Source organism: Theobroma cacao, chromosome 6 (genome assembly GCF_053813885.1).
Source record: "Theobroma cacao isolate CCN51 chromosome 6, ASM5381388v1, whole genome shotgun sequence".
NCBI lineage: Eukaryota > Viridiplantae > Streptophyta > Magnoliopsida > Malvales > Malvaceae > Theobroma > Theobroma cacao.
In genome coordinates this window covers 2,701,289-2,715,846 of record NC_142644.1, presented here as the reverse complement: position 1 = coordinate 2,715,846, position 14,558 = coordinate 2,701,289, and the positions used below count along the sequence as shown (strand labels likewise).

The 14,558-nt window shown below is 33.3% G+C and overlaps 1 pseudogene across 1 annotated transcript; it reads right to left on the bottom strand.

The window, feature by feature from the left end:
* Window positions 1–7,841: 7,841 nt before the first annotated feature.
* On the bottom strand, window positions 7,842–11,923 carry LOC18507157 (putative disease resistance protein At1g12290 pseudogene; annotated as a pseudogene). The gene is made up of 2 exons (XR_016026954.1): window positions 9,007–11,923; window positions 7,842–8,202 (listed from the first exon to the last, which is right to left on the bottom strand). The product of XR_016026954.1 is annotated as a putative disease resistance protein At1g12290 pseudogene (transcript).
* Between the last annotated feature and the right edge of the window lie 2,635 nt (window positions 11,924–14,558).

The window sequence follows — 14,558 nt, the reverse complement described above, 5'->3', positions numbered from 1 at the left end:
TCCCATTCTTAACAATGCAAGATAAACTATCATTGGAAGTCAAGGGTTTAACAATATTCTTCCAAAGATAAGACATGTTCCTTGATGAAAAACAAATGGGAAGAACAGAGTTAGGATTCATACCATTTTTCTCGATAATAGTTTCATGCCAAAGGCTATCATTTTCCACTCCAAAATGCCATATCCATTTGTGGAGCATAGTAGAATTTTTAATGTGCAGATTAACAATTCCTAACCCGCCCATCTTTAGGAGGACAAACAAAATCCTAATTGACATGGTGCATTTTCCTTCTATTACTATAGTGCTCCAAAGGAATCTTCTTATGATTTTATCAAGCTTGTCTTTAATTTCAATAGGCATCCAAAATAAAGACATAAAATAAACCGGCAACAAAGCAAGGATATAATTAATCAAGATAACTCTGCCACCAGAAGAAAAAAGATTAGCTTTCTAGCTTGCCAATCTTGACTCGAATTTGTCAATGATAGGATTTCATAAGGCCTTTGAATTGAGATGATCACCAATAGGAAGGCCCAGATATGAAGCAAGAAATTTATCAACATTCCAGTAAATAATTCTGGCCTGCTCATTGAAAAGATTTCTTACCACCCCAATACCATATAAGAAACTTCGTTGGAAATTAGTTTTCAAACCTAAGATGAGTTGAAAACATCAGAGAATGCAGCGAGTACATAATAAATTGTCTAGGTCTGGTTTGCAGAAGAAGATGGCATCGTCCGCAAATTGAAAATGGGAAACCACCAGACCATTCCTTCCAACATTAATACCACGTAGAAATCCTAAAGGGACAACACTATTAATCATCGAATTCAAGGCCTCACCCACAAGATTAAAGAGAAAGGATGAAAAGGTACACCCTTGGCAAAACCCCCTATGCATTGAAAGCTACCTGGTGGGAGTACCGTTAGCCAAAACAAGGCTTGAGCGGTGGATATGCAAGAATGAATCCATTTACACCATTTGAATCTGAAACCCATTTTGCCCATAAGAAAATCTAAAACTCCCAGTCAATACAATCATAAGCTTTTTGAAAACCAATTTTAAAAATAACGCCACTTTTAGAATCCTTTTCATATGATCAATGATCTCATTAGTAATTCGGACACAATCCAAAATTTGTCGACCCTGAGTGAAGGTGAACTTTATCGGGCCAGTGATATTCCCCATAACAAGTTTAAGCCTATTAGCCAAGACTTTTGCCACTAGTTTATAAAGACAGCCCACACGGTTTATAGGATGAAAATCAGAAATATTTTTCGAATTAGCCCTTATTGAGATAAGAGAATTAAAAGAGGAATTCATTCTTCTATCCAAGGAACCAAAATTAAAAAAAGAATCAGAAAATAGAGACATCAAATCATTCGTGATTTTACCCCACTGGTTTTTTAAGAAAGCCATATTGAAACCATTAGGACCTAGCGCTTTATTGCCATCAGAATTTTCAATAGGAGACCAAATTTTAGCTTCAGAAAAAGGCTCTTCAAGATGTGAAGCAAAAGAAGAATCCAAAGAGTTTAAAAGAGAATTAAACTAAAAAATTTTTAAAACAGTCATCTTCTTAAAGTGATTCACAAAAAAGGTAGTAATAAAATTCAAAATAGATTCTGGTTCTGAAAAAACTTTAACATTGACAGAAATTTTATCAATCCAGTTCAATCTTCTTTTGTTGGAAGCAACCATGCGAAAGAATTTAGTATTACGATTTCCCTCAAGAAACCACTTAATTCTAGATTTTTGGTACCAAGAAAGTTCTTCTATTTTGTAAAGATTCCATAATTCAACTTTAAGATGAATAAAATCCTCCCCAAGAGATAAATTATTAGGCCCCTGCTGTAAAGCCATAAGTTTCCCCTGAATATCAATCTCTAAAATAGAGATTTTGTCATCAAATTTCCTAAAAGTTGACTGCTGCCACAACTTGATTTTTGGTTTAAAAGATTTGAGCCTTTCCCACAATAGAACTCTAGAACTATTGAAATAAACTATGGCATCCCATACAAAATTCCTCAACTCTTGGAAGCTATCATTTTCAAGCCAAAAATTGAAAAACTGGAAAAGCCTAGGACCCTAAGAGTTAAAACCATCACATAAAGAAATAGGATTATGATTTGAAAGAGATGATGGAAGACATCTCCGCACAAGGTCATGCCAGTCAGGATAGAACTGAAGGTCGACATGGAATCTGTCAGGCCTGTTAAATGAAGGCGGGTCTCGATTGTTACACCAAGAAAAGCTACCTCCAAATAGAGGAAGATCTAACAAACTAACATCATTGATGAATTATTGAAAATGAAGAATGGTTCTTTCACTACCCTACCAGCCCAATATCTCCTTATACGAAAGAACAATATTAAAATCACCCCCCAAACACTAAGGCAGATTGGACTCATTAATAATCTCGGCAAGTTCAAGCCAAATAGATCTTTTGTCATCTTCATCATTAGGGCCATAAATGTTCCCAAAACCCACCTATCTACTGACCTTTTTAAGAGTCTTAATTAACAAAGTAAAGTGCTTCCTTTCTATTCTAGATTCACAAGAGAAAAAGAGTCCTACCAAGCAGAAATCAATCCCCCAGAAGCTCCTTTAGAAAAAACACAAGCCCAAGAAATACCATTAATATTCCAAAGGCTGCTGAATAAATGGGAATTAATAGATTTCAGTTTAGATTTATTGTTAAAATTCTCCATCCACACAAGTATACGTATAAGAAAGATAATACAACTGTAAGCAGAGTATCGATCACATTAAAAATTGATTTAAAATTTTACTAATTACTAAAATTACAATAATTTAATCTTATTTAAATAATTAAAAATTAATTAACAAAAGAAAGAAACTAATTAACAATAATTAAAAATCAAAGAAAAAATTTAATTGAATAAAAATAAATTTAAACAAGCTTAGGATTAAGATATCCCTCTCACTTCTTCTAAATCTTACCTCTCTCTCTCTTAACTTATTCCAATATATTAAATCGCTACCCTGAAGTCTTCAATTATTTATAAGGCTTTTTCGAAACTCTTATAAAAATATCTACTTTAATTAAAACACTATAACCCTATGTGACTTCAAATTAAAATAGATTCATCAAGTTCAGGCTCTAATCTTGGCTACATATGGTGTCACGACCAGGTACTCTCCTCAAGCCCGTGACAACCGTCGTGATGTCCCGATAGATATACATTACCCGAAATGCCAATCGAAACCCTGCAAGGCTTTAATATCAATTTTTTCGCCTCCCCTGCGAGCAATAGTTGCTAATATCATATTTTAAAAGATTATAAGCTATTTCCAAACCAAAACAATAAAAAAAAATAATTTTCGTCTCACAGGGGTATTTTGGTCATTTTTCTTCAAAAATTTCGAAACCATCTAAAAATGTAGTATATGAGTGAAAGATACATATTTCATAACCAAAATTAAGTTTAGATGTCTAAAACATTCATTTAGGGTGAAATTGTAGCTAATAGAATAAAATAAAAATATTAAATGAAATATTCTATTTTCTCATAAAACAATATTTATAGAGATATCCGTAAATAATTTTTGGAGCATAAAAGCAAAATAAATTCGTACATACAATAACACAGTGAGCCAGAGTGTGTAATTTAAATTATAATGACATGTGGGCCCCCGAATGACCAAAGGTAACAAAGGCTATGAACCTACAATTTTTTAAGATGCAAATCCAACTGTAGTCCTCGACGAAATCAGCTATCTACAGATTATCTTGAGCCTGAAATGGGTGAAAAGGAGGTGGTGAGTTTATATAAACTCAGTGAGTAAACAAACATCATCTAAAATATCTAGAGCCGAGTAAATGGAGACAACTTAAAATAGTTCCTCGTACTATGATTCACAACGTTTCAAACTCATTTCAACTAAATAAAATAAATTCATTTCACTCAAATAATCAACATGGCTTATGAATTTCTTAAAAATTTGGCTCGTGCCAAAACTTATTCTCGGGGATACCTTGGACGAGGCATCTAACCGAGTCCGCCATAGTTGTTAAAGAAAAGTTCATATAAGCTTAAAACACATTTTTACATTCAAAAGCATAGCCGTTCCTTAGCGTTGGCTGAGTTCACTCTCACGTGATGGTTTAGCGTGTAATGAACTCTAAAGCTTTACCTCAGGAGTTACCCTCCGCGCCTCTCGTACCGAGGTAAAATATAACAGGGTTTACCATGCCCCTCTAATAGGCTGGTCCACAGAAACCCGCCCACTGCAGTAAGCTAATCGATATCCCACCAAATCAATAAAAGTTTCGACAGCATGACATGGCAATTATATTACTACCCAGCCTATCAAGGCAAAACAAATAGTTCATACAATTTCAACACAATTTGCAATTCAGCCATTGATGCCAATATCACCATAAGCCATTTAATTCAAACCATAAATTTACAACACAAACAAACAGTCTCTAATTACTCAATTTCTAAAATCATCATTTAATTTCAAAATGATTTATAAAACTCATTTCATTTAATCACATTTTACTTATAAAACATAAGGATTTACCATTTAAACTTATTTTTCTATAAAATCACAAAAATGAATAAAAACTACTTTAGATAATTAAAACGATAATAAGGTTACTCACGATATCGGGAGTCGAAGTACTCCTAGTCCCGATCTTCGGGTACTATCTCCTTACTCTTATCGAAAGTTTCACCACCTATACACAATACACGATAAATAATTCAATATATTGTGTCATGTCATTATAAATCTATTTCAGGCTCTATATGAATGCATGAGGTTGTTTGGATAGTCACTTAAAGACGGTGTTACACTTTGGTTCAATTGTGATCGGAATGGATCAGTTTTCGACCTAATTAGAACTCTCCATCTTTGATTTAACTAAAACATCCAAATTGACTCCAATTATATTCATCACACTTCCAATGTCCCAAAATGCACCAAAGCGCCTCAATGAGCTTGACTTTCTCATTATTATTCAACTTATTTACTAAAAGAACTTTACTTTAAAATTACTATTTTCGATTTCCATCACCACCATTCATTAAATTCTAACTAAATAACACAAGATATCACAAAAATCATCATCACTAGGTTCCTTATGAAATTCGGCCATGGTGGGTGCAAAAATACTATGATTTTTCATACTTGATTTTTTTTACACCATAAATCATTAGTTCCTAACCAAATCACTTGATATGAAATCAAATGCACCATCAACATACCATAAGGAAGATTCGGCCAATGAGGGTGATGGAAGAACATGAATTTTTTCTTATTTGTTTTTCATGCTACACATCACCAACTAACTAAAAACACTAGAATAACATGTTTTCCAACTAAATCCAAGATCAAAATCCCTCCCTCCATGTCCGGCCAGCAAAGGTATCTTCATGCAAACTTGATTCTCAATCATGGAAAATGAAAAAGAATGCATAGGAAAGGTAGATCACAAGCTAAAATCAAGAAATTTTACCTTTACTTGCTTAATTTCTTGAAATCCACTAATTTTCCCTTGAATTTTTGCTCACTAGGGTTTGTTCTTTCTTTCTTTCCTCTTTTCCTTGGCGAGGCTGAACATATGGGAGTGAAATGGAAGAGTCATGTGCTGATTTTTAATGTAAATTATAAAGAAATGAAAGCTTGCCACTTGTCACCATTCCATTGGTCCATGTTTAACAATTAACAACTAAGCTTTCTTTCACCACCACATAAAATATCTCAATTATCCATAATATAAAATGTTAATTGATGAAATCCTTAGGCATGACAAGTGATGGGTGGTATAAAATTCCAATTTTGCCCTTAGGTGGCAAAATGACCATTTTGTCCCTACATCATGAAAATTCCAATTTGACTCCAAATCAATCCTCGAACTCCAAATCACCATATTAAGTCATTCTGAGTTTTCAAAATTCTCAATTTCATCTTAAAATCTCTATTTGGACTAGTTCGAGGCTTAATTCAGCTTAGTTGTACCACTAGGTTCACTACAGACTTTTAACGATTTTTTTCGGGACTTTCCAAGTATGCAAACATATTATCAAGCACATGAATGACATGGCAAATATTTTATAGAGTTGGGCTTGACATATGGAATATAGGTATATCTCTATTCTATACATAAATCAATTTATTCAACCAAGTAAATAAATATGATCATATGTTATTCTAATTTTATTCTTCACTAAACTCTCTATCCAAAGTTGTGTTTAGGTTTCTAAATCAATTTAATTAGTAATCAGGCAATTAAAAGCATTGAGGACAAATAAGAATATACAATTCAATTCCATTGAAAATAAGCTAGAAATAGATTAAAACTTTAGATTACATGTGAGTTCAATTGCAGTCCTAGAAAAAGAACTTTAGCAACTCATAATTGCAATAATAAATAAAAAAATATGAAGTTTAGCCATCAAGAGTAACAAGAATAATAAAAGCTAAGGAAGAAGAAAATAAACAAATTTTACAATCTTGATCTTCAATGTTCAGCCTCAACCTTTTAACTTCTTGAATTTCTCTTAAGATTTTCTTCTTATGGCTAGCTTCTTCTCAAGTTATCTATATATAATCGAAACTAATTAACCTAATTTGTCATAAACTTAACTACTTTAGCCTAATGACTCTTAATTTCAGCTTAAAATAAGTGTAGAGCCCAGAGGACTTAAGTCAGCTCGAATCCTTTTCTTTCTTGCAACAACTTATTCAAATTTTTCTCTTCGATGTCGTGGCACACCCCATCAATGCCGCTATGCTCCCTTGGCTTCAAGCCTTCTCTTTTTGACTACAACACTCTGGCAACTTTCAATGCAATTTTCTCTATCATCGAGGCATAAATGGGCAAAGTAACTTGAATGAAAGTTGTAACTCTATCTCTTAGCTTTCCATCGGTCAAGAATGACTTTATTTGGACATTGGAATTGAGATTGGGATTGAAAGTTATGCTCAAATTATTGTGACATATACAAACAGAGCTTGAGCTCTCTAAACACTTTTCTTCAGCAAAATCAAGCCTTATTCCTTTAAAGTCCCACAAAAATATAAAAATTAATAAATATTAACTAAACTAAGGCAAATAAATATAAAAATAGTATAAAATAAAATAACTTAATAAAAATAAACTAATTAGAAAATAACTAAAAATAACTAAATACTATTATAAACTCAAGAACTTAACTAACTTTTAAGAACAATTCTAAGATTAAAATAATTCTATTTTATCAAGACTCTCATAAAAACACCATATTCAACTTAACTGGTAAGATTTTCCTTTTAAAAGATTTTTTTTCACCACTATTCATCCCTTTGACATTCCATGTGAGAAATAACATAGGGGAAAAAAACCCCAAGACACATAGAAAAGATTACATATCCTAAAAGATATCTATATCAACCAAGGCATTAATAACCTGAGGATTCGGATCATGAAAAAAAAAAACCCCCAAAGCTATTAGCCAATTTTACAAAATCAGTGGTTTCCCTTTTAATAATCGAATTCTATGGGCAATGTTTGCATCAAAAACAAAATTGTCTCTAGGTAAAATGGAAAGGGACTTAGAATTACTCAAACCAGCAAAAATGCCCTCCTTCAACTTCTTCCTTCTTTTTTTAGCTGAACCCTACTTCTCCTTATTTTTGTGCACTAACAAAATCTTAGGAGAGGATCCCTTTGATAGATTCCTTTTAATGCAACAAATTAGAGAAACCCAAAGAATTAAACTTTTTTTGCAAACTAACCTATTATCACCCGAAATGGGAGTATCCAAAAGATTAATTCTTGATTTGTGGGAGTAAGTAGTGATGTACAAGAAAGCATGTCTAATCTTGATTTGTTTTAGTTGAGAAATATCAAGTGATAGATATAAATAGAAATTTCTCCAAGAAAATCAAGTCAAAATATGATACAAACAAGACAACCACACAAAATAAAACATACAAATAACTATCTCAAAGGTCCAAGACAAACTAAACTTAACAAAAGAAGAAAAAAGCAAACAATACTTTGTGATTTATTACATTTGATGAGTTCTTCATTGTTTTCTGCTCCTCAAGACCATAACTCCAGAAATTTATTAGACCACTGAGGAAATGTCCTGAGACACTTTCCAGCATCCTTTCTCTCTTTCAATGTTGATTTCCAAATACATGTAGCTATCATCAAACTGATTGACTTGTCCATGTACTAGTCTCTGCCCAAAGAATAAGAAGATATGCATCAGTGCAGAAAAGTTATTATTGCTTCTATAGTTGCTCCCAAATATGTTGTGTTTCCTGTACATGTAATGAAGACTATGAAGAATTAAAGATTACTGGGTAATTTTAAGCAACGAAACTTTCTAGTTGACATACTAGATGAATTGACATTGTAAACCACAATGTTGAATCCTTTATTAATGCATAAAGTTGTTTTTCTTTTCTTTTATAACACATGAATTCTTGGAAATTCAATTCATTGTATGACACCCTTACATAATTATGCAGCATTAGCCCTAATACTGTATTTGGTGTATAGCATAAATGTACTAATTATTTTCCTATTCAATTCATGTCATTCTTACATCCTTCAAGATTCAGTATTTGACAGAAAGATAAGAATTAAAATTAATTCCTGAAAGTACTATAACCTTGTTTATAGCATTTAAAGACTTATCTCAAGACCTCTTAACCTTTAATAACTCCTTTCCAAGTTAGAAGATTGTGCATCATGAAAGAATTTGTTTCCATGCACTTGCCCTTGAAAATTCTATGTCTATACCATATAATTGCATTGAAAGTATTGCATATTACTTGTTCAATAGAAATTTTGAAGATTTTAGTCTTCATCTCAATTATGAACAGTACTAGAGATAATTTAAACCTTTAAAATTAGTAAAAGAGAACAAAAAGGTAGAAGTTAGAAACGTATTTGAAAGAGACCTTATTATATCAAACAATTAGCATGCTATCTCACCTTTGAAGACAATGATAATACAAGAGAGAAAAATACCACATACCTTTCGTTTACAATCGTTACCGAAACAACAAAGTAGGATGTATAATGGCTTCATCCTCCCAATCTACGTCTTTCCACCAATCTACACATTTGAAAGAAGGTAAAAAAGCATTTCGAGTGACTTCATCATTCCATTGAATCTTTTCCCACCACTCTTGATATCCTTCAATGCTAATTTGATTCCCACTGTCGAAGTTGAGTGGAAGCTTTATCAACTTGGAGCAATTGAATACTCTAATTTGCCGTAAACATGGGAAAGGTAAGGCACCCCAACATATGCTCTTCAATTTCGGTAGATCTCGTAAATCAAGCTTTTCTAGCTTAGCAAATGGGCTTGGATTTGGAATTTCAACCATGTTTGTGACTTGATCACTTATTATTTCTTCCATTCTTGAGCAAGACATTACAACAAGCTTCGTTAGGGTTGAAACAAAAGCAAGCCACGTCGCGTTCTTCAACTTGTTGCATCCGCCCAGCGAAACCTCACTCAGTACATGAAAGCAAGGAGCAATACGATTACTATTAGTTGGAAAGAGTGAAGAGGATTCTATCATTCTTCCTTCCCCGAATTCGTTCTCCATCTTCCTCATGACCATCTCTTCCATGCTTTCACATTTTCTAACAACTAGGCTCTCCAAACGCTCCATATTTGCTAAACAGGAAACATTGAATACCTTTGTCTCCCGAAAATCTAGGAGCAAAAGTTGCTCAGTGCATCCTCGTAAGTTGTGAAAGCTTAAAAGGCTTTCTAAAGCAAAAACACTTTTTATTTCTATGCGCAGCTCATCCAAATGGGCCAAGCATTTCAATTCCTTTAATAGATCTTCATTACCACCGTTCAAGACATTGTCTTCATCCATTTCATCTTCATATGAACTTAATACAGACATTCTGAATATTTGCAGCTTTGAAAATCTACATATCAATTGTCTTGGGATTTTTTGGAGATATATTGTCTCTACCAAGTTTAAAATTTTTAATCTTGACAACCTATTCAACTCGATTGGTAACTCTCTTACACTTGTAAATGATAGATCGAGATACTCTAGTGAAACTAGTGCTGAAAATCCCTTTGGCAACTCACAAAGATGCATGTTAAAATATAGGTATAAAACTCTCAAATTTCGCATAAATTGGAAGAAACCATTACTAATTACTTTTAAATTGTTACCATTGAGAAATAAAGTTTGAAGATTAGGACATCTAGGTGTTCCTCTTAGACCTTCAATTCCACTATACGCCAAAGACATTCTTAAACCTTCCCAACTTTCAAAATCAAGTGTCTTGTTTGATCCTACCCTTGCTTGTACACAAAATTTCTTCTCAAGTGCTTCACACTCACATGCTATCCACAAAGCCATGTCACGAATCACATCATGCATCTTTACATATTCTGCAAAATATTCACTTCTTTCTAATAAACAAGCATCAACAAGAGAATTGATAATGTTGTACCCTTGCATTCGAGCTCCACTTATGTTACCAAATTCACCCAAAAATCCCTCACAAAACCAACAATCTATTAGCAGATTAACACTAATGAAAAAATCTTCAGGATACAAACTACAGTACAGAAGGCAAGACCTCATCGTGTCAGTAGGCAAGCTATCATAACTAAATTTTAAAAGAGAGTACACCTGTTGATCCATTCTTGCCAATTTATGCGGAAACTTTTGCAAGACCTCAATTGCATATTTCCAATCTTGGGGCATCTTCTTGCAAGCCATGGCTCGACCTATTGTAATCAGTGCAAGAGGTAGTCCTCCACACTTTGCAGCTACTTGTTGAGCTAGCCCTCGAGTATCTGGATGGCTGTCAAGGGTTTCTTCTCCAACCTTTTTTTCAAACAATTCCCAAGCTTCATCTTTTCTTAAACACTTTACTTCCATTTTCTCCTGAGCTTCCATTTTTCCACATACCTCTAAGAAGCGAGTTGTAAAAATTAATTTAGAAACATTATCCTGATTCGGTACAGGTATTCCAACTTTGATCAAATCCACCCGCTCCCACACATCATCCATCAACAGAACAAACTTTTTTTTGCTCAAAATTCTAAAAATATCTATAGCTTTCTCATCATAACTTTTACTCTTCCACAACTCATTTGAAAGGCCAACCTTTTCACCAATTTTTTCTTGAACCTTTTCGATAGTGTGATCTTTAGACACCACCACCCAAATAACAACATCATAACCGATTAGGTTATTGCTTAACTTGTTGTTAATTTGGGTCAAGAGTGTTGTTTTACCAACTCCTCCCAAGCCATATAGCCCAATAATGCCCACATCTTTTCCTTCAAGTAAGCGCCAGACATTAGCCAATGTTGATTCCAAACCCACCGTAGGCTCAGTAGGTCTTACGTCCACTTGGGGGGCAAGTTCATTCTCAGCTACCCTTTCGAATTCTCCTTTTTCATTTAGATCCACTATTTCTTCAAGTTTTCTGGCCACTTGTTTACCAAACTTATAGCTAGACTTACAGTTCTTGGAAAAGCAGCCAGCAAAGAATAATTTCTGAATTTCTTGAGGACCGTTTTGGATCAATTCCTCAGCCTCAGCTGCCACAGTCTGCACCCTTGAAAGCCAGAGTTGAACTTGGTTGAGCTGCTTCATACGTTGTTGTTCGGCAAGATCAACCCTATCTTTTAAGTCATCACTTCGTGCTTTTAGTTTCGCCAATTCCACAGTGAGAGCTTTAAGATTATCTTCAAGCTTACATGTGTAACTTGCTTGTCCAACAATGCAATCCCAGCAACGAGAGACTGTATCCGCTGTTGAGATTGAGATTGCGCACAAATTTCCCATGATATTTGGTTGATGAACACAGAAGAATGAATGAATGAATTGGGGGTTTGAAGAGACTGCTTGTTTTGATGAATCTCTTGTATGCAACGCTTTATCGCTCTGTGTTGACTTAGACTTTACCGACCATTAGCGCTAGGATTGTTTATTAACTGAATGGGCGATTGATTGGTACTAAAATAATTTAGATTAAGTTATTAATGGACGCATTGCTTTCAATCAAGTGGCAGGATAATAATACGCTATTTTCTAGGAATTTTCTTATGTCTTCAATGTATGTGTTCATAATTTGGTTGACGGACTCTTTCTTACCTTACCTAATCATAATAATTTATTATATTTAACCATTAAAATATTCCATCTAACGTCATTATAAAATATTTAGACCAAGTGACAAGGTTAATAGAATTACCATTATCATAAAACTACACAACAGCTTGAAAGCAATTTACATTGAACTAGTCCTGGTAAGCGATCGAGTCCAATGACAGAACACCAAGAAACAAAATTTCAAACCAAGGGCAGAATGCGGTGTGGAAGCCATTACCTTTTAACGTTTGCTTACTCTATCGTTGTCCAAGTAATTCACAGCATTCTGTTGTTTCTGACGATGATAACCTATATGCAGAGCAATTAGTTCCACTTGTCAGCAAGCAACATGAATTGAAGAAGATTTCAGAATTTAGAAAAGAGATAACAAGATGCAGAAACAAACCATGTGTCATCCAAAGTCTAAAACATGACATGGCTCAATTGTTGGAGGCCAGCTTGAGAATGGGGAAACAGTCTCATTGGGTAGTTGGGACATTTTCATAGTCATCTGAGCCTGAAGATTTCATCTTTTTGTTTTTATATTTTCCTTTTTTCATTATAAATAGAACATTTCATCTTTCCAATATTGGAGTGAAGTTGAAAATTTGTGTTGTGGAATTTGTTAATTTTTTTTTTGTTTTGATGGTAAGTTTTAATAAAATTTTGCCCTTTTGTTTCATTATAAATACAACATTTATCTTTCTAATTTGGTGTTATATAAGAATTACAGCTGTATCTAAACTTAGGTGTGGCAACTGTGGTTCATTGCTGTAGACATTGATCTGAAGTTTATCTCCTTTAGTAACAAGGATGAACTTGTTTAGGTGCTGAATCCATATCTGGATTTCCCCATAAAAGCAGAGATAATTTCTATTCCATACCAAATCATTACATGTATGTGACAGGTTTTGGCAAATCATTAATCTCTATTTATGGTGTTGTTGCAACTTCACAGGTGCCAAGCAGTTTTCTTGTATTGGACTTGATGCACATTCTTCAGTTCTCGACTTATAGTCTTAGATATCTAATTATACAACTAGTGTCTATTCCATTTCCATACCAAGTGTAAGGTATCAAGGTTTATGCTTGCAATTGCATGCTTATAATCTACTGTTTCTAGTAACTTGGTTGTGGAAATGGCAGCTATGTATGTTGGCAGTTAAAAACGTGTTGATAGAATAAAGTTGGTACATATTTTTTCAATGGACGCTTCATCAACTTGTCTGAGTTTTGAATTATGGAGTTATCAAGTATTAATTGTTATATTTATTATTTAAACATAGTTATCAAGTATCATTCACCTAAAAATGTTTTGGAGACAAAGCTCTCAACTTTGATATTTAACATAATTGCACCTTTGATATTTAACATAATAGGGAGTCAAGCAACTTGCATGTTCTTGACCAAAACTGGTAATAAAATAAAAATCACACAATTTACATTATTGTTGTTTGTCACACTAACCAACTCATTTCTTTCTTATTCATTTACTGTGAATCAACTGCCAGCTCATGCAAAAAACATTTATTTCTATTGTATATATAACTATCCTTCGTCTTGGTAATTTGATAGCAACTAGCTAGAGGTCTTTTATTCATCCATTTACTTTATTTTTCACACCATGGCTTCCAATGCTGCTAATGAAAATGTTGAGCGCAATGACTATGATTTCCTTTGCAACATTTGCAATAAAAAATGCAAGTCTTTACAGAGTGTTATAAGTCACCAAGAGCAATCTCATGATAAAAATGTTATCAAATTCAAATGTGACGTTTGCAAGCGTGGTTTTCCAACAAAAGTAGCAAGGAAGGAGCATCGTGACAATGGTCACTAAGATTATATCTTAATATGCCCACCCATTTATAAGATATTATATTAGTATTTATAGTTTTAATTATCATTTAGTTGCTTCGAAGAATTTTAAATGGTATTTATAATTTTAATTGTCATTTAGTTACTTTAAAGAGCTCTAAGTGTTATTTTGTAATATTTTTATATTCTTAATTTATGTAAAACTCACTGGTGGGAATCATGTTTTATTGCGTGCGTCTTTATAGTTCTTCTATAATATTATGCTATTTTATGCTTTATTATTTTAATTATGAAATCATATAAATAGAAATATTTGTTCTATTTCATATATTTAAATCACAGAAAAAGTCCATTAATATTAGTAGCAAAACTTGCTTCCTATCAAGATAGAGAAAAGCTTAAAAAGTAGATCAAGGGTGCCCATTTGTAGTGAACATACAAGTCATAATCTATGTGTTTATTGTTTTTTATGCTAAATAATGGAAAAGTGCTGTTCCTAGAGAGGAAACAAATAACAAAGGAAAAGCAAAATAAGTAATAGCACAGTATCCACCCGGGCAGGCTGTTTTTATCCACTATTACTTCAAAAGGCATAAGAGTGCAAATGTGGATCAACCATGAGAACATC